The sequence below is a fragment of the Sapajus apella genome, unplaced genomic scaffold (genome assembly GCF_009761245.1).
Source record: "Sapajus apella isolate SASKATOON/1434 unplaced genomic scaffold, GSC_monkey_1.0 scaffold46, whole genome shotgun sequence".
In the NCBI taxonomy this organism is placed as follows: Eukaryota; Metazoa; Chordata; class Mammalia; order Primates; family Cebidae; genus Sapajus; species Sapajus apella.
Genome location: NW_022436986.1, coordinates 12592465 through 12614047, shown reverse-complemented (window position 1 = coordinate 12614047; position 21583 = coordinate 12592465).

Below are 21583 nucleotides of genomic sequence, written 5' to 3'. Positions count from 1 at the left end.
TTTTAGCTGGGGCCTATGAATGAGTAAAAGTATCCCAGGTAAGCAAGGTGAGGGAACAGCATTCCAAACAGAGGAAACTGTATGCATCCAGACTTGTAAGCATAAAAGGGCTTGGCTCTCTGTGAAAAAAGTGAGCAATTCTAAATTCCTGGGGTTCAGGACCCTGCAAAGTCCTATTGGGAGGTGAGGCTGGAGAATCAGATTTTTGTACCTGCAGGAGAGATGGTTGTTTCGGGTCAGAGAAATTGGGTTTTAACCAGGGAAAGGAGGGACCATTGAAGGTGCATAACAGTAATTTTTGAAAGGTTCTCCTAGGCTCGATGTGAGTGGGTTGAGGCAGGTCATACCTTAGATAGGGAGGCCTGTTAGGGATGTTCTTCAAGGTAATGCTACTCGTGGCTCAAGGCCAGCTGGGATGAACAGGGCATCCCCAAATAAGGATTCTTCTCCATCTCAACAGAAAAGATTGTGTCATTGACTCCTTGAAGATCCTGATGAAGGAGATGTGGACTATTTGAGGAGCATCTTCACCTAAGCAATGCCCTTACAGATGGAATGTATCAGGAAGACACTGACATCTGGTCAGAGACCCAAGGAAATAAGAAAGCACTCACCATTTGAAATTCCTGGCCCATCTTTTTCCAACATCTCCCAACTTGGGCCTGTTTGGTTAACAGAAATCACCTTTATTGCTATGTTAAACATAAAAATCTGCAGAGCATTTTGGCTAAAAGTAAATCAGAGCAATCAGATACTGCCAATCTCGTGGAGAAGCAAAGCTCTGTTTAATCTCTTCATTGTTTGGGGTGGGGAGCTGAAGACCACAGCCCAGGAAAGATTTGGCCAAGGTCCCTCAGCAAGTTTGTACCTGCAGGTAGATCAGTACCAGGGTCGCCTAGACTGCCAGGACACTGGTTTCCCCAGTGTGATCCAAGGCTTCTGGCTGTATCTACCAAAGGAAGAGTTAAAGCAATTGTGCCTTAGTAAGCACAGGTGATCAGGTTCTTGGAGAAGATGAAGCCAGAATTTCCCCTGAGACTCAGCCAACCAAAGATTTTCCATTGTGCTGACTCATTTCTTGTAAGTAAGGTCACTTCCCTGTTTAAAAATCTTGTATGTCCACAGGGGAAGCTCAAACTGCTTAGAGTGGCATCCAAGGTCTTTCATCTCTGTGTCTTTCCTTAGGCTCCGTACTCATCTCTCATTCTAGCCTAGATGGAACCTGGGCAGCATACCAGTGGTTCTCAACCTCACCTTGGGAGTTTTTGAAAAAATATGTGTTGATACTCAGATAGTCCCTCTGGAGGTTTTGCGAGGTGGATCTCTGCCACCCGTATGTTTTAAATCTTCCCTTGATTCTAATGTGCAGCTGGAGTGGAGGACCACTATACACCCACAGCTAACTACTTCCTATTATTCAAATTATTATCCATATGTGCCTTGCACTTTCTGAGACTTTGGGCATGGCTTCCTTATTCTGCCTTGTCCCACTTTTCCACATACTCCCCTCTGCTAACTTGGATCTCTCTTTTTGCTTTGGGCCTTTGTACATACCACCATTATAGCATTTGGAAACCTTTGCTTATGTATCCATCAGTCACCCAGAGGACAGTGTGAACTCTGCAAGGAGTTCTTATCATTTCTTCATTGTCAACATCACAGGGCCTGACACATAGTAAGTGCTTAGGAAATAAAAGTGGTTCGAATAAGAGTTTCTGAACTCCAGAGTGGCCTCTGTTCAGAAAGCTTCCCACTTTCCTAGGGTAGTTAGTGGGTTATGGGGCCAAGCTTTTGAGATACTCCCAAGGTACTGTGTTCTAGCAACTGGTCCATCTTTTGTCTCCAAGGAAGGAAAATCATCAAAGAATTTCTACTCACTTGTTACTGAAAATGAAAGGCTGATCTCTCTTTTGTGTAGCTGGGCAACCTCATAACTAAAAACGGGAGGCGAGAATATTTAGAGCCAGAGACACCTTGTTTGGACACCCATGGCCCTAGCTGTATGACTTGCATGACAAATTAGTGGAAGGGTGTGAGCCTTCATGAAATAATGTAAAAAGAGGTCAGCACACTGCCCACCATATACTGAATTCTTCATAAGTATAAATTTCTTTTCTTCCAGAAGAAATGGTTTCAGAATCCCCCAATGTTTTTTTCCAACTGTCTTCTCCTAAATGCGCTCATTCTTTGCTATCTTTCTCACTCTCTCTCTTTCCTATTCTCCCTACTTCTCTTTCCCCTGACCCCTTACTTTTTCTGTCACCTTCATATTTTCTTGCTCTGTATACCAACTGGTTCTTTTTGAATTCATCTTTGAAGAAGGAATAAATTCCTCTGGCATTCTTTCTTTCCATCATGTGTCATTTGGGGATGCGATGAGCACACCCAGCAGGATTCACTCAAGTTGGAAGGAAAGTCTAACATCAACTTTTGCTACAATATAGTGCCACAGCAATGAGGGCCTAGTTTCTCTATGCTGGGGCAGGAGGCAGAGAAGGAGAGAAGTGAACCTCTGACATAAATTCTGCAGTGTGTTTTTATTACCGCATAATCCATGCTCATGCCACTGGTCTGCATACCACCAGTTAATGGAAACCTCATGTTCTACTGATCTGGGATGCCTCATGGTTAACTCTTGCAGGACCAGCTATGCACCCAGGCCAAAGGAAATCCTTTCCAGAAAGAAGCTGTGTTATCAGACATGCAGGCGCTGCCTTACATGTTGAAGAAAGCCACCATGGGGTGTGGTTAATGATAAAGGCTGGAATGTGGCAGGCAGGCACTCATCTGGGCCTGTTTGCAGAGCTACTCATAAAATGCCACGTGGCATTTGGGTACACTCATCACCCAGGGCCTGAGCTACCCCTGGATTCATGGAGCTGACTGCTCTTGGCTTGCTGTGCACTCTCTTAGAGCTTTGTTTCATCCAGGAGAAAGATCTGAGGAGTCTTCACACAGAGCCAGCCAGGCACAGAATGAATACACGATGGAATGAGGTTACTGCATTGCGATATAGTGTGTGCTGTGAGTTCACACAAGGGATGTGAGAGCTCCAAGGAGAAAACCACTAACTGTGCTTAGAGGTGCCAGGAATGATATCCAGACAAGGGGATATTTGATCTTGAAATCTTGATGAACAAAGATATGTTTTTTAAACCAGGCAAATAAAGAGAAAGGCCAATCAATCCTATGCAGAAAAAGCAATGTGTGCAAAGCCTTGGGGTATTTTCTCATCCAGACAAGGCAGCAAGAGAGTGATGACATGGTGAAGGCTGGCTATGGGGTTGCACTGCCTTCTAATCTCAGCCTTTCTAATACTGTTGTGACTCAGTTTTATAACCTCTATGCTATTGTTTCCTCATCTGTAAACTGAGGACCATAATAATATCTACCTCAGAGATTGCTCTGAGGATTAAATGAAGAAATGCATAAAGCTTTTAGCCCTGTTCCTGGCATTTTAAAGGCCTGGGTAAATGTTGGCTATTATTACCATCAGGGAATAAATGACAGTTTGGAAGGGTCAGAACACATGTTTGGGAACAATGGAAAGACCCAAGGTTAGTCAGAGGCCAGATGGTGAAGGAACTAGAATCTGTACTGAGGATTTGGACTTAATCCTCTAGGTCATGGGAAATCACTGAAGGTTAATTCATTTAAATATGATCCTCTGGATGGTTTCCCTTCTTGGAAGATCCTTCCCAGAAAGCCTTTTTACCTTCTCATCAGGAATCGAAACTGTCCTGGTGATGTCCATCTCCCTCTGAAAAGAAACACCAGCCCCAAGTGGCTCAGCCCATATTCACTACACTGCTTACCACCATCAGACCTCCTCATTGTGACACCTTAGTCCTGGGGTATCAGATTCAAGAGACTGCACTTGGATGTTTCTTCACATCACTGCCAATAAATGTCCATGATCACAAAACAAGGAGAAGGAACCAGGAACCGGGTCTGGATATTCCCAAAGATTTATGCCCCAAAGCAAAGTTTGTAAAACAATGTCTCCTTGTCCTAGTTAGGATGAGTTGGTTGGCATCTGAAAACCTCTGGAAATTTGCCACAAAGTGGCGACGCATCCTGCAAGTAACGCTGATGGGATTTGAGCAGCAGTTCGCCAGTGGAGGCTGCTGGTGTGTTTGCGGGGTTATCAGGGTAATGGATCCTGGCATTCTGCTCGCACTGTCTTTACAAACGTCACTTTCACTTTATTGTACATTAACCCCAATCTCTTCACAAGCTCCAAAATAAAACTTCTTTGCAAATAACCAACGTCCATCTGCTGCACTGTTAAAAATATCCCAGCATGAAAATACAGAAGCATTAGATGTACCCATGATTAGAAAGCATACAGTGGACTCACCTGAAAATACCTGGCTTTGAATAGGAGAAATCAGTCTTTCTTTCTCTCCTGGTTGAGAGATTGATACCTCCCATTCCCATGGTAAAACAGAATCCCAAATTCCAAGACTGATTGGATTCCAAATATTATATCCTACTGTCCTGAGGAACTCATATATACCTATTACTGTGTACTCTCAATGGAACTCATCATATCAGCTGCTGGCAGGTTAATCCTCTAACTGGGAATGAATGAATGAGCCAATGAATGATTAGCAGGTAGAGGTCCCATGTCCCCACGTAGTGCACATGAATTGTATTCACTTCTTTTTCCATTCCTCGATCAATTATTCATTGCAGAGAGAGAACACATCTCTGTATTATTGGCAAAAATCTGCAGGTTGGGTCTCATTTCCTCTGAAAAAGCAACCCCCAACAGTGGGTATTTAAATTGATCCAACTCTGCAGCCATACTGCACAGCCCATCTATCACAGCAATTTATACAAATGCCACTCTAGTATCCAGGCCTATGTATCATATATTTTGAGATTGCACAGTTCCTGAGGCCTTTGTAAAGCAAACCTTTCATGAATAAATCAGGAAATACCCTGATGCATGCTTTAGGTAGAGGAAGATATTCTATTTAAGTCATGCAGGGAAGTTCTGCCAAGCTTGCTAAAATGAACAAATCCCCTGAGTGCAGTCTACCTCTATACATTCTGAAACACAAGCAAGTATCTCCCAGGCCCCCACGGCTGTGCTGTATAGACACTGAGGGCTCTAAGTCTATAAAGTCTTAGTTTGATCACCTGAGGCTCCAAAGACTTTCAAGTCAGGAGCCAGGCAATGAGTTTTGCTAGTCCATAGAAAGAACTTTGCAAATGGAAAATTTGTCCACTGTGGAGCCTGGGGCAATGGGACTTCTGCAAAGCAAAGGAGGAAAAAAATAAAAACAGGAAAAATTAAAGTGAGCCTGTGGTCCTAGCCTGTTTTTTGGATCCACTTGAGAAAGCCCCTGACTTTGTTTGAGTCTAAAGTATTTCAATGGACTCTTGAGCCTCTCCCAGAACACAGGATGTGGCCTAGTGCACCCTCCCCTTTAGCAATGGAAATTCTCCTGATAAGAATAAGGATTTCCAGATTTCCAGCCAACCTCAAATTAGAGAGGGTTATCTGGGGTAGAAGAATGCAGAACAAAATGCTGAATGAGTCCCTTCCTTTTAACAAGGGCAGGCAGGCCTAGCCCCTTTGCCCAGAAAAAGCTGTGTGAGACTGGAAGATCTAGTTTGAAGAAACAGATAGAGGCATTGACTTGGGCGACTTGGAGAATGACTTTGTGCTCTCAGCACGAAGCAAAGAGCATGAAGAAGGGGCGATGTCATCACAAAGATGGACAGAATGCTTGGACAGGGTCTAAGAAAATAGAACCTTGTTTGGATCAAGAGCTGATCTTTGCTTTGTTGGTTTCCACATTTGTCTCTGGCAGTGCAGTCAATGCCAGTCAGGCATGTAGGGACAAATTCTTTCTAACAATATCAAAAGAAACAAAACAAAAAAATTTTAAGCACTTAAATTTGTTGCTAGGAACATATCAGCCCATACCCTGATTCGTTGGGAAGTTAAAAATAACCCGAAGGTTACCTGTGAGTGTAGAATTTGAACAAAGGGACTTTGTTCTTACTGGTGTCCCTAACGTGAAATGGTGCCTCTTTGCAGCTTAGCCCCTTTGATTGTGCTGAATACATAAAGACTACATCCACTTTGCTTCCTTCTGTTTCCAGTACTCTCTTCCAATCATCTGTCTGTGGTTGAAACTTTCTTTCTTAGGTTCATCAATATACAGCTTTCGAAAACTGAACTACTTTGAGGCCACTCTTTCAGGGTCTCATTTGGTGGCCCCCATACTTTTAGCCTCCATTACCATTTGTTGCCAAAGTGAATATTTTACTTATAGTTGGTCACAGTAATTTACAACTTGATTTTCCAGTATTACCGTCTCAGTGTCACTGATTTTCAAGTTCTTAGGAATACTGACTTTATGCTGTTATACCACTCATGTGATTCATGAGTTTAACTTCATTACTAATAGATTAAGTGATCTTGGCTAAGTTTCTTCATTGATAACATGTTGATCAAAATATAGACGCTCTCTAATCTAGAGAGAAAGACCAATTGAGAGAATTTAAATTCAAGCATGGTAGGAGCTGTAAGTTGCCACACAAATGGGAAGTGTTTTGCTGAAGATTTTTCATACAACATGTCTGTTTTTTCCCTTTTACTTCTTAGCACTTTCTGCAGTGTCTGGTGTATTGTAGGCAATCAATAAAAGCTAGTCACTTGATGGTTGCTTGTAAAAGGGAGGCTGAATCTGGGAACTGATTCTCTAAGGAGAGGAAAACAGGAGAGAGCTTAAAAGAAGATGTATCTTTTTTTTTTCTCATTATAAATGTAATTTAAGCTCAAATGATAAAATTTAGAAAACTCATAAGAAAATTAAAATACTTCATATTTGCAAACTGCAAGTACTTTGCTCTGGTGCACAGGACACTGGGCCTCTAATCTCCCCTCTCTTTCTCTCTCCCTCTGTCTCTCTCTGACTTGCACACACCTGTACTGAAAGTACAATGTTGTTCCTTTAAGTGCTGACTACAGCTCATACCTAGAAATATGTTTTCTCATCACGGAAAGGGATGAGAGATGACCCCTCTGGCAACTCTATTAGTTCACTAATTAATACAAATCTGAGAAATGTCAGGTAGGGCCTGTTAAGCCTCATTCTCTCTTGGTTTTACTCTTTTAGGTAATAAAAGTAATAATATCTAATATTTATTCAATAATTATTATATGCCAGGAATTTGTCTAAGCAAGTTACACATATTATTTTATCCCCATCCTTACACTAAATGGCAGGTAGTACAGGTGTATAATCTTGTATCTGTAATTCCATAGTCCAAAAAAGCTTTGTGGCTCACGCCTGTAATCCCACCACTTGGGAGGCCAAGGCGGGTGGATCACAAGGTCAGGAGATCGAGACTATCCTGGCCAACATGGTGAAACCACGTCTCGACTAAAATACCAAAAATTAGCCAAGGTGGTGACATGTGCCTATAATCCTAACTACTCAGGAGGCTGAGACAGAAGAATCACTTGAACCCAGGAGGCAGAGATTGCAGTGAGCTGAGATTATGCCACTGCACTCTGACCTGGCAACAGAGCAAGACTCCATCAAAGAAAGAAAGAAAGAAAGAGAGAAAGAGAGAGAGAGAGAGAGAGAGAGAGAGAGAGAGAGAAAGGAGAGAGAGAGAGAAAAAAAGAGAAGAGAGAGGGAGGGAGGGAGGGAAAAAATAGGCAAGTTTGGCATAAACATTTTTGACAGCAAAACCTCATCAAACCTGATGTGATGGTATTTATGGTCTTTATTCATCCCACTTACATATAGTCAACTTTCAATGAAAAATAAAACATTAATGTCTTTAATTACATGGTGTTGTCCCAGAACCTTCTGAAGGTTTTAGGTATTAGATGGTCTGTACACTTCATTACCTTTATAATATTTGAAAAATTTTACATCCAAAACATAATCCAAGCCAAAGACTTCAAGTCTGTGATGCTGAACATACCTTAATACTCCCACTTTACAGATGTAGTGGATCATAGAGATAGATAGTAAACAACTTGCCCAAGTTAGGTCAGGATTCTAACTCAGATAGGTAACTAGCTTTAGAATCTGCACTAAAATGTTTACATTTGTGTAGCACTCAGAAATTTTTACAACTCTTTCCAGTACACTAATTTAAAGTTCTACTAAGATTTTACTCATTTCATAGTCTGGAAGACAAGTGAAATTTGGAGAAATTATATGACTCACCCAAGGTCCCATAGCTCTAATGCAACAGAATTAGGACTTAAGCTTCCAGTCAGCTGATTCTTAGCCTATCTTATCCCAGTGCCCTCATGGCTGCCGTGGATAGTCACAAAACTCACTTTATAACATAGTGGTATTTTTTCATATACTCAGCATGACTACTCAGGCAGGCTGCATAAAAACAGTTCTACCTCACAGAAATCATAACAGTCTCTTAGACCACAGTGCAATCAAATTAGAACTCATGATAAAGAAACTCACTTAAAACTGCACAACTACATGGAAACTGAACAACCTGCTTCTCAATGACTACTGAGTAAATAACAAAATTAAGGCAGAAATAAATAAATTCTTTGAAACCAATGAGAACAAAGACACAACATGCCAGAATCTCTGGGACAGAGCTAGAATAGTGTTCAGAGGGAAATTTATAGCACTAAGTGCCCACAGGAGAAGGTGGGAAAGATCTAAAGTTGACACCCTAACATCACAATTAAAAGAACTAGAAAGGCAAGAGGAAAGAAATTCAAACGCTAGCAGAAGACAAAAAATCACTAAGAGTAGAGCAGAACTGAAGGAGACAGAGACATGAAAAAAAACTTTTCAAAAAATAAATGAATCCAGAAGCTGGTCTTTTGAAAAGATTAACAAAATAGGTCACTAGCCAGACTAATAAAGAGAAGAATCAAATGACACAATAAAAAATGATAAAGGTGAGATCGCCACTGATCCCACATAGATACAAACTACCATCACAGAATACTATAAACCTCTATGCAAATAAACTAGAAAATCTAGAAGAAATGAATAAATTCCTGGACACATACACCCTTCCCATGACTAAACCAGGAAGAAGTCAAATCCCTGAGTAGGCCAATAACAAGTTCTGAAAATGAGGTAGTAATTAATAGCCTACCAACCAAAAAAAAAAACCCAGGACCAGATGGGTTCATAGCCAAATTCTACCAGAGGTACAAAGAGGAGCTGGTACCATTCCCTCTGAAACTATTCGAAACAATAGAAAAAGAGGGACTCCTCTTTAACTCATTTTATGAGGCCAGCATCATTCTGATACCAAAACCTGGCAGAGACACAACAAAAAAAGGAAATTTCAGGCCTATATCCCTGATGAACATCCATGCAAAAATCTTCAATAAAATACTGGCAAACTGAATCCAGCAGCACATTAAAGAGCTGATCCACCACGATCAAGTCAGTTTCACACCTGGGATACAAGGCTGATTCAACATACACAAATTTGTAAATGTAATCCATCACGTAAACAGAATCAATCACAAAAACCACATGATTATCTTAATAAATGCAGAAACGGCCTCTGATAAAATTCAACACCTCCTCAGGCTAAAAACTCAATAAACTAGGTATTGATGGAACACATCTCAAAATAATAAAAGCTATTTATGACAAACCCACAGCCAATATCATACTGAATGGGCCAACGCTGGAAGCATTCCCTTTGAAAACTTGTGCAAGAGAAGGATGCCCTTTCTCACCACTCCTATTCAACACAGTATTGGAAATTCTGGCCAGGGAAATCAGGCAAGAGAAAAAAATAAAGCGTATTCAGATAGGAAAAGAGTAAGTGAAATTGTCTCTGTTTGTAGATTACATGATTGTATATTTAGAAAACCCCATCGTCTCAGCCCAAAATCTCCTTAAGCTGATAAGCAACTTTAGCAAAGTTTCAGGATACAAAATCAATTTGCAAAAATCACAAGCATTCCTATATAACAATAATAGACAAACAGAGAGTCAAATCATGAGTGAACTCCCATTCACAATTGCTACAAAAAAAATAAAATAACTTGGAATACAACTTAGAAGGGATGTGAAGGACCTCTTCAAGGAGAACTACAAACCACCACTCAAGGAAATAAGAGAGGACACAAACAGATGGAAAAATGTTCCATGATCATTCATAGGAAGAATCAATATTGTGAAAATGGCCATACTGGCCAAAGTAATCAAAATAATTTATAGATTCAATGTTATCCCCATCAAGCTACCATTGACTTTCTTCACAGAATTAGAAAAAAACTACTTTAAATTTCATATGGAATCAAAAAAGAGTCTGTATAGCAAAGACAATCCTAAGCAAAAAGAAGAAACCTGGAGGCATCATGCTACCTGACTTCAAACTATACTACAAGGCTACAGTAACCAAAACAGCATGGTGCTGGTACCAATGGAATATAGACCAATGGAACATAACAGAGGCCTCAGAAGCAATACCACACATCTACAACCATATGATCTTTGACAAACCAGGCAAAAACAATCAATGGGTAAAGGATTTCCCATTTAATAAGTGGTGTTGGGAAAACTGGCTAGCCATATGCAGAAAGTTGAAACTGGACCCGTTTCTTATACATTATACAAAAATTAACTCAAGATGGATTAAACACTTAAATGCAAGACCTAAAACAATAAAAACCCTAGAAGAAAACCTAGGCAGTATCATTCAGGACATAGTCATGGCCAAGGACTTCATGACTAAAACACCAAAACAATGGCAACAGAAGCCAAAATTGACAGATGGGATCTAATTAAACTAAAGAGCTTCTGCATAGCAAAAGAAACTATCATCAGACTGAACAGGCAACCTACAGAATGGAATAAAATCTTTGCAATCTATCTGTCAAAGGGCTAATATCCAGAATCCACAAGCAACTTACGCATATTTACAAGAAAAAATCAAACAACCCCATCAAAAAGTGGGCAAAGGATATAAACAGACACTTCTCAAAAGAAGACATTTATGCAGCCAACAAACATATCAAAACAAGCTCATCATCACTGGTCATTGGAGAAATGCAAATCGAAACCACAATGTGATACCATCTCACACCAGTTAGAATGGTGATAGTTAAAAAGTCAGGAAAAAACAGATGCTGGAGAGGATGTGGAGAAATAGGAATGTTTTTACACTGTTGGTAGGAGTATAAATCAGTTCAACCACTGTGGAAGACAGTGTGGCAATTCCTCAAGGATCTAGAACCAGAAATACCATTTGACCCAGCAATCCCATTACTGGGTATATATCCAAAGGATTATAAATCATTCTACTATAAAGACACATGCACACACATGTTTACTGCAGCACTATTCACAACAGCAAAGACTTGGAACCAACACAAATGCCCATCAATGATAAACTGGATAAAGAAAAAGTGGTACATATACACCAAGGAATACTATACAGTCATAAAAAGTATGAGCTCATGTCCTTTGCAGGGACATGGATAAAGCTAGAAACCATCATTCTTAGCAAACTAACACGAGAACAGAAAACCAAACCCCACATGTTCTTACTCATAAGTGGGAGTTGAACAATGAGAACACATGGACACAGGGAGGAGAACATTACACACTGGGGCCTGTCATAGGTTAGGGGAGGGTTAGCATTAGGAGAAATGCCTAATATAGATGACAGATTGATGGGTGCAGCAAACCACCATGGCAGGTGTATACCTATGTAACAAACCTGCACATCCTGCACATGTATCCCAGAACTTAAAGCATAATTAAGAAAACAGAAAAATAAAACAAACAACAACCAAAAAGAGTTCTACCTCATTCCAAGCCACCAAAGATCAGAAGCAGGATTGCTTGGAGTGAAAAAGCTTGGATCTGTCAAAAGTAACTGATTGGGCCCGCACATCAGTATTCCTCAGCCAAAGCATTAAGCTTAACAGTACTGCTTATACCTGCCACTCCAGAAATCAAGGCATGGATTTTGAAGCTAACAGATCTTCCTTGCTAGAACAAAATAATCATGAAAATGAAAAGTACACTGGAACGTGAGGCCACGGATTTGAGACCTGGGTCTAGGCTTTTCCACTTTAGACAAGTCACGACCTCTCTGAGACTGTCTAGGGATATTCACTGTCCTACAAATGGCACATAAATATGGTGTGGATCCAAAAGAAGTTTCATGTAATGGAACCCAGAGACACAATGCTATCATTGAGAAATGAAACAACATGAAAATTAGCTGAGGCTCAGGATTTATGTGGCCTTAGGGTAGTCTAATCTTCTGAATGCAGCTGGACAGTTCAGATGATAAAAGAGTATGTTCCAAGTGTTAAGTCTAGAATGTGGAAGAAAGGAACATTCTTGCTCCTCTGTGCTGGAGTGAGATACACCTATAGTGCTATAACCAGTTTTGAGCCTCATGTTCTAAGATAGATACAATAATCCTGATGAAGTTCAGCTCTCTGATAGTGAAAATAGCTTGACATCCTATTGTCTGACTCTAGCAAGCCCTAGATCTAGTTCATGCTCTTCCCTCTGTTCGGATTGCTCCACTCTGCTGTGACAGAGACATTGATCAACAAAGGAGCATTTAACATTGCAGTTCAAATTTTGGCAAAAGTCATTTGCTTTTGCTTTTCTCCAAGCACCTGGCTCAATTTTTGTTTGATCTTGGCTGCTGACTTTGGCTTTATCTCTACCCCAGGCCAGATTTACCCCTTCCAGCTGATGACAGATGCAGCATTTCTGGCTTTGACCTCTGTCCATTTGGCTGAAGTCCCCCAGGTCAAAGGGAAACTGACTTTCCCCCTGAGTTTGCCCACATGTCCCAGGTACTCCAAAACTTTATTTCCCTTCCTCTCCTTCACATCTCCTCAGATGGGTGAGGGTCTGCATCCCCAGGTACTCCTGTACTCCTTCATGTTGGGACCTGGAAAGAAACTTAGGCCCACAACCAGTTCTGCTATTCTGTGGAAATGCCTGTGACCCCTATCCAAGGCCCTAAAAGCTACAAACTGACTGTGGACAGGAATGTAAGGTAAGAGAGGAGTATAAGGAGGAATGTGAAAATGAGGCAGAAGTCTTTTCCAATTCCTTTTTGGGTTTCCACAACCACAGTTTATCTCTCCCAATAACAACCATATTGAACTCTGGTTCTTTGCATGTATGTATCCGTCCTTCATTGGGCTGTAAGGACCTTGCAGGCCAGTACAGCTCCTCTGTCTTACCTGTGTCTAATTCCCCAGGGCTTAGCCTCAGATCCTGCGCCAGATAGGGGCTCAGAGCATCTGCTGAGCAATAAATGACTGACTATGAGACTGAATCATTCAAGCATTACTATTGGAAATGAATGTTGCCATCAGACATACCCATTGCTGGTAACCAGACCTGTTAGAGATGGTTGACAGAATTCTGCGATTAGAACAGTTTTATAAAGTTGAGATGATCTATGTCCAGATTGGATATTGAATGGCTACTTAGTCTGGGTGAGATAACGCTGGAGGTCATGAGCTATGTTGTATTAGCCCATTCTCACACATCTATAAAGAACTACTTGAGAGTGGGTAATTTATGAAGAAAAGAGGACGAATTTACTTGGTTTTACAGGATTATAAGGAAGCATAATGGGGAGGCCTCAGGAAACTTACAAACATGAGAAAAGGTGAAGAGGAAGCAAGAACCTTCTTTACATGATGGCAGGGGAGAGACAGCTAAGGGAGAAGTGCCACACAGTTTTAAACCATCAGATCTCATGAGAACTCACTATCTTGAGAACAGCCAGGGGAAATCCATCCTCATGATCCAGTCACCTCCCACCAGGCCCCTTCTCCAATTTGACATGAGATTTGAGTGGGGACACAAATCCAAACCATATCAGATGTTGAGATGCAAAACTCTGCTTATATTCCAGCATTGCTTGATGCACACCACAGGTGATGTCTCTTGCTTTCTGCATACCCACAGGCCCAACACCACATAGAAGCTGCCAAGGCTTGGGACTTGCTCCCTCTGAAGCCACAGCTGGAATTGTACCTTGGTCCCTTTTAGCCATGGCTGGAGCTGAAGCAGCTGGGACACAGGACACCATGTCCCGAGACTGCACAGAGCAGCACGGCCCTGGGCCTGACCCACAAAATCATTTTTCCCTCCTAGACCTCTGGGCCTATGATGGCAGGGGCTGCTGTGAAAGTGCCTGAAATGTCCTGGGGACATTTCCCTAATTGTATTGGCTATTAACATTCAGCAACTCTTTACTTATGCAAATTTTTGCAGCCAGCTTGAATTTCTCCCCAGAAAATAGGTTTTTCTTTTCTACCACATGGTCAGGCTGCAAATATTCCAAAGGTTTATGTTCTTCTTTCCTTTTAAATGTAAGTTTCAATTTCAGAACATTGCTTTCTTTACACATATGAGCATATACTTTTACAAACAGCCAGATCACTTCTTGAATGCTTTGCTGCTTAGAAATTTCTTCTACCAGATACTCTAAATCATCACTCTTGAGTTCAAAGTCCACAGATCTCTAGGGAAGGCACAAAATGCTCCTAGTCTCTTTGCTAAAGCATAGCAAGAGTGACCTTTACTCCAGTCACCAATAAGTTTCTCATCTCCATCTGAGGCCACTTCAGCCTGGACTTCACTCTCCATATTGCTATCAGCATTTTGGTCAAAACCATTCAACAAGTCTCTAGGAAGTTCCAAACTTCCTTACATCCTCCTTTCTTCTTCTGAGCCCTCCAAATTGTTCCAGCCTCTGCCTGCTACCCGGTTCCAAGTCACTTCCACATTTTCAGGTAGCTTTATAGCAGTACCCTACTCCTAGTACCAATTTTCTGTATTAGTCCATTCTCACACTGCTATAAAAAAATTACCTGAGACTGGGTAATTTATGAAGAAAAGAGGTTTAATTGGCTCACAGTTCCTCAAGCTTAACAGGAAGCATGACTGGGAGGCCTCAGGAAACTTTTAGTCATTGTGGAAGGTAAAGAGAAAGCAAACACCTTCTTTACATGGTGGCAAGAAAGAGAGAGACAGAATGCAAAGGGGGAAGTACTATATATTTCTAAACCATCAGATTTCATGAGAACTCACTATCATGAGAACAGGAAGGGGAAAATCCACCCCCATGATCCAATCACCTCCCACCAGGTCCTCCTCAAATTTGACATGAGATTTGTTTGGGAACATAAATCCAAACCATATAATATGATTAGATACAAAACTCTACTTGTACTCCAGCATTGCCTGATATCAGAAGTTCTCATTCCTGGTGGCACATGGCATCACCTGGTGTTTTCACAAACAATCTGGGCCCCAGTGTAGACTAATTGAGTCTAAATCTGATACTGGGGTTCATGCATTGGCATTTTTAAAAGCATCCCATGATACTTCAGCACAGTCATGGCTGAGAACCGCTAAGTAATGGTTAAGCTTCAGAGTTATATTTAAAATCTTATTTCATCACTACCAACTGTGTGGCCTCAATTTCCTCATCTGCAAAGTGGGACTAATTATATCTCCCTCCAGGGATTACATGAAGATAAAATAAGATAATGCATGCAAAGAATAAGTCTTTGTGCATTAGTGCTTGCTACTCTTTTCACTAGCATTATTATTTTCATTATTGTTTGACTTTAATGTCTTGGAATATTTAAGTACCAAAAAATGTTCTTTTTACTATAATTGATCAAGATTTCATAATATTTGCAAATTATGCATCTGACAAAGGACTAATATTCAGAATACACAAGGAACTCAAATCAGCAAGAGAAAACTACAAATCAGCTCATCAAAAAGTGGGCAAATGACATGAATAAACATTTTTCAAAAGAAGGCATACAAATGGCCAAGAACATATGGAAAAGATGCTCGATGTCACTAATCATCAGGGATTGCAAATTGAAATCACAATGAGATACTATCTTACCCCACCCAGAATGACCATTTTTAAAAAGGAAAACGAAAACAAAAACAGTATATGCTGGAGTGGATATGGTGAAAAGCGAGCACTTATACTTTGCTGGTAGGAATGTAAATTAGCACAACCTTTATGGAAAGCAGTATGGAGATTTTTTGAAGAACTAAAACTAGATCTACCATTTGATCCAGGAATCACACTACTGGGTATCTACCCATAGGAAAAGAAGTCATTATATCAGAAAGACACCTGCACACGTATGTTTGTCATAACACAGTTCATAATTGCAAAGGTGTGGCATCAACCTATGTGCTTATCAACTGATGAGTGGATAAACAAGTGGGGTATATATACACTGTGAGATAATACTCAGCCATTAAAAAGAACTAAATAATGTGTTTTGCAGCAACTTGGATGGAGCTGGTGGCCGTTATTCAAAGTGAAGTAACTCAGGAATGAAAAACCAAATGCCGTATGTTGTCACTTTGTAAGTGGGAGCTAAGCTATGGGTATGCAAAGGCATACAGAGTAGTAGAACAGACACTGGAGGCTCAGAAGGGGAAAAGGTGAGATGGGATGGGGTGTAAAAACTACATATTGGGTACAATGGACAATATTTGGTGATGGGAGCAGTAAAATCTCAGACTTTACCACTGTACAGTTGATCATGTAACCAAAAAACGCTAAATCTGTTGAAATTTACAAAATATTTTCATGCTGGCTGGGCACGGTGGCTCACACCTATAATCTCAGTACTTTGGGAGGCCGAGGTGGGCAGATCACGAGGTCAGGAGATCGAGACCATCCTGGCCAACATGGTGGTGAAACCTCATCTCTAATGTGTGTGTGTGTGTGTGTGTGTGTGTATATATATATTTTTTCATGCTGAAAATGTGACAAAAGTTATAAAAATATAATATAAAAATTAATCAGATCCAGTATCCGGGCAAAGGAGACCATATATAATAAAGTGCCTACTATGTGCTAGGCTCTTTATGTACATTAGCTCATTTCATACTACCACTGATCCCATGAAATAGTCATTACCACTCAGGTTTACACAGGAGGAAACTGAGGCTGAGAGAAGTCATCCCCAAAGTCTCACAGCTTTAATGTGGGAGAGTCTGGATTTCAACTCAGGCCCTGTTGTTTCCAGTTTTGTGCTCAGTCCACTGCATTATCATTGAGTATTATGTGTTAGCCTTCCTTCTCTCAAGAAACTTACAAGCAAAAAAAACAAATGACTTGTGCTGGGTAAAGAAAAATCAGAGAAGGCTTTTTGAATGAAGTGAAAATCCAACTGTGACTTGAAAGATGAAATGGATTTTACCAGGTGGGAAGTGGGAGAGTAAGAACATTTCTGGCAAGGGAATTGAACAGGAGCAAAAACAAAAGGACAGTGGTACACTCTGATGAGCTGAGCTTGGTATGTTTTATACAGTTGGCTACATCAGCTTTATTTTTCACCTCTTGCATCATTCCCTTGAGAGAAAGTCCATTCCTCTGGGCAAAAAAAAAGGGATTGGAAAGTAATGTCAATTATATTTTCGTCTCCACCTGTCTTCTTATCAATAGCAAAAATCTCTTCTGCATTCTGAGTTACTGTCCTTTTGATGTCCATGGCAGTTTTATATGTCAGTCAAATGCCAATTGTGCAATAGGGAGCTCTGGTATGGACAAGGGTGATTGTCTGTCTCCTGCAAGCCTGACAAAACAGGTGTGTGTATATATGTACATGCAAACACACATACACACCCACAGCAGGGAGGAAGAGACTCTTGGGTCCAGCTCTTGTTCTTCAAATACTATCAGGGAGGCTCAGTTCATTTTTCTTTGCTAACCAGGCTCCAGGTCCTATCTGCTTCTTGCAAGCAGCAAGGTCAATGCCAATTTCCCTTTTATCATCCATATCTGTGGCTGAGCTGCCTGGGATGGCAGAAATGAATGTTCTCCATAGCTTTCAGCTCTGGGGTGGCCACTTCCAGCCTGTCTACAAATTGTGATTATGCTACATTACAGCCAAGCAAAATACACACTGCTGTGTCTGTGTCCTTTGCATGGCAAGGCCATAGGAGAGAAGAGCCTCCTTTGGAGGAAGCCATTCTACTGCCCAAGGTCAGCTTGAGCCTGTTGAGAATTGCAGCACACACAAAAAGCCTAACATATGTAACATGAACTCTGTGGTTTTCCTCTGGTGCTTGGCTTAGCCGAGGCTGTTACATTTCAGATCTCCAGCTCTACAGAAACAAAAAGACCATACGTGTTAACCATCCCGCCCCAGAGATTAGGTCAAAATTCTGATTGGAGAATAAGATTAATCGTAGGTTCATCACACGGTGACCTATGCAGGCAGGGCTGCAACTCAATGAGGCTGTTATTGTGCAAAGACCAGAATCAGAAGGAACCCTATAGGTTTCTGCAGCTCTGGCTGCCTGGATTCCAGGGGGAGGGGGCTCCAAGCTCCAGGCTGACGCCTGCAAGGGAATGGGGGTGGGGTAGGGAATGTTACCGGAAGTGAGCTTGTAAACTTGGTCTTCATAGACCTTCCCCTGGTCAGTCAAATTTAGCAATGCTCTATTTAGTAATGGAAAGGAGAAAGAAGCTCTTAGCAAGTTGGTTCATGGGCTTACTGAAGGGAAAAAAAACCTGTATCCCCTTTTGGGCTGAAAGGCTCAGCTCCATTTGGAAGAGCACAAAGAAACATGACTTTGTAATGCAAGGTTAAGAGGCCCTGGTCAGGGATCAAGGAAGAAAAATATTTCCAGAAGCGGGCATGGTAGGGATGAAAATGAACTCTGCCACTTTGTTTACAATGATCTGGGGTCATCTGACTTTCCCCACATACTAAAGCAGGTCTTAAATGCTGGCTGTAGTTTTTAACTCAGCCCTCTCAGTAGACAATCAGCGCTTGGGTTCAAATCCTGGAGCCAGGTGTGAATTGAGATTCCTCGATTTACTAGCAATGTGATCTTGGACTAGGCATTTATCCTTACTTAGTCTGTTTCTTCATCTGGAAAATGGAGTTAATTATAAAAGGGACCATATTTTGTAAGCAATTGCAAATACAGGGTGGTAGAACGGACATTGGAGACATATTTTGGATTGCTTATAAAGTATGGTCCCTTTTATAATTAACTAAATATCTACTATGTGTAAGTTAGTAATCTTTTTTCCAACCTTTCAAACTCTCTCTACTGTTCCTATTTCATCTGCAACCTCTCTTGTACCTATTTTATTCTGGAACCACAGAGAGTTTCTAAGGTTCTCTTATGTTAGGCCAGTCTAATGTTTATTGCATTGCTATAAAGAAATACCTGAGACTGGGTAATTAGAAGTAAGGAGGTTTAAGTGGCTCATGGTTCTGCAAGCTGTACGGGAAGCATGGTGCTGGCATCTGCTTCTGGAGAGGCCTCAGGAAACTTACAATGATGGCAGAAGGTGAAGGGGAAGCCAGCATCTCACAGGGCAGAGCAGGGGCAAGAGAGAGCGCATGAGGGTCCACACTTTTAAACAGCCACATCTCGTGAGAAGTCACTATTGTGAGAACAGCACCAAGATGATGGTGCTAAACCATTCATAAGAAGTCTATCCTGCTATGATCCAATCACCTCCTACCAGGCTCCACCTCCAATATTGGAGATTACTGCTGGGCATGAGATTTGGGCAGGGAAATATATCCAAACTATATTACTTGCCATCCTATCTACCATTCTCCTGTTAATGTACACAGGTACATACACACACACACACACACACACACACACACACACACAGAGAGAGAGAGAGAGAGAGAGAGAGAGAGAGAGAGAGAGAGAGAGAAAGAAAATATGGGTCCAAGGCTTCCAGGGCTCTATCCCTTGACACCTACTATTTCCTCTGCCTGGAAACCCCTCTGCTGTTCCCAAATGTCTTCAAAACACTGCTCTGGCTTTGTTCCCTTAGGTGCCTTCATTGAGGTTTAAGTCCTCCAACACAGCAGAGTTGATTAGTCCTGTTTCCCTCCTCTTTGCTCTGGATCATAACAATACATGTCTCTCATTGCATGAATCACATTCTGTTATATTTATGTGTACGTGTGTCTCTTGCTCACACTGGAAGGTAGAGTTTGTGGGTAGGGTCTATGTCCACTCTGTATCCCAGGTTTTTGCATAATGTCTGAAACATAATAAATGCTCATAAAATAGTTCTTAAATTGACCTGAATTTAGCTCAGTGGGGCAACTGAGAAGAGAAAAATTTTGATTAAAATATTTATATAGTATTTTAAGGTTACCCAAATGTTCTTTTACTGACCGCCTCATTTAATTCTTAAAGCAATCCTCTGAGGCCAGGAGTGCTTCAGGAATTTTATTGTCATTTTTGGATATGTGGGAACTGAGGCTCAGAGTGTAAAAGCTGTGTACATAGATATCTGACTAGTAGATTACACGATAGAACTAGAACCAAGGTCTGTCTATTTTTAAGGCATTTTCCTCCACCGAGATTTGTTGATACAAAAAGCACTCAAGGCATACTTCTGTTTTTTCTGTAGCACTTCATCCACACTTCTATCTGCCATGGACCATATTGTACATATGTCTCTCCCTCTGTAAATCACTCTCTCTCTCTCTCTTTTTTTCCTTTAAAGACAGGGTTTCGCTATGTAGCCCAAGTTGGAGTGCAGTGGCTATTCATAGGCACAATTATAGTTCACTGCAGCTCCAACTCCTAGGCTCAAGCAATTCTAGTGCCTTAGCTTCCTGAGTAGCTGGCATTCCAGGTGCCCACCAAAGTGCCGAATTGGTCAGTTCTTTTTTTTTTTTTTCTTTTTTAAATTTGAGATGGAGTCCCACTCTGTCACCCAGGCTGGAGTGTAGTGGCTCCATCTCAGCTCATGGCAACCTCCACCTCCTGGATTTAAGCAAGTCTCTTGTCTCAGCCTCCCGAGTAGCTGGGACTATAGGCATGTACAGCCACACTGGCTATTTTTTGTATTTTTAGTAGGGACATAGTTTTGCCATGTTGGCCAAGCTGGTCTCCTGACCTCAAGTGATCCACCAGCCTTCACCTCTCAAAGCATTGGGATAATAGAAGTAAGCCATGGCGCCCAGCCTGGTCATCAATTCTTAACCTGCAGTGCCCCATGATGTGCAGGAAAGATGAAGTTTACTTTGACTACAAAGAATGAGATGGGTCACACACAAAATAAGGTCCAGATGATGTACTCTTCTTCTGGCACCAGGTGAAATTCTACCTATTTTCCTCTATTTTGGAAGTGATATATGAATACAACCAAAAGTAGTATTTTTATAGAGATACCTTCAGTTCTTCCTAAATTAAAAAACATTTACAAGTGATATTTCTTTAAATTGTATTAATAACAAATGATTTGCCATTTACCTTATAGTTATTCACATCGTATCAATGTATCATCAAACAACAATTGAGAATTTTTGAACTTTCATACATATTTATAGAGACCCAAACTGTATTGATGGCTGAGGATAAATATTAAAAGAAGATGAAGACCTTCTGTTATTATGGAGCATGCAAACAAAAAAATAAGTTAACAGACAAATAAATAATGGCAAATGTTTAAATAACTATAAATATAAAAATATGGAGTTAACCCTTCCACAAATGGTATTTAAGGTGCTGATCCTATGAACAGTGAAAAATCCATGTATAAATATTGGCTTCCCAAAAAC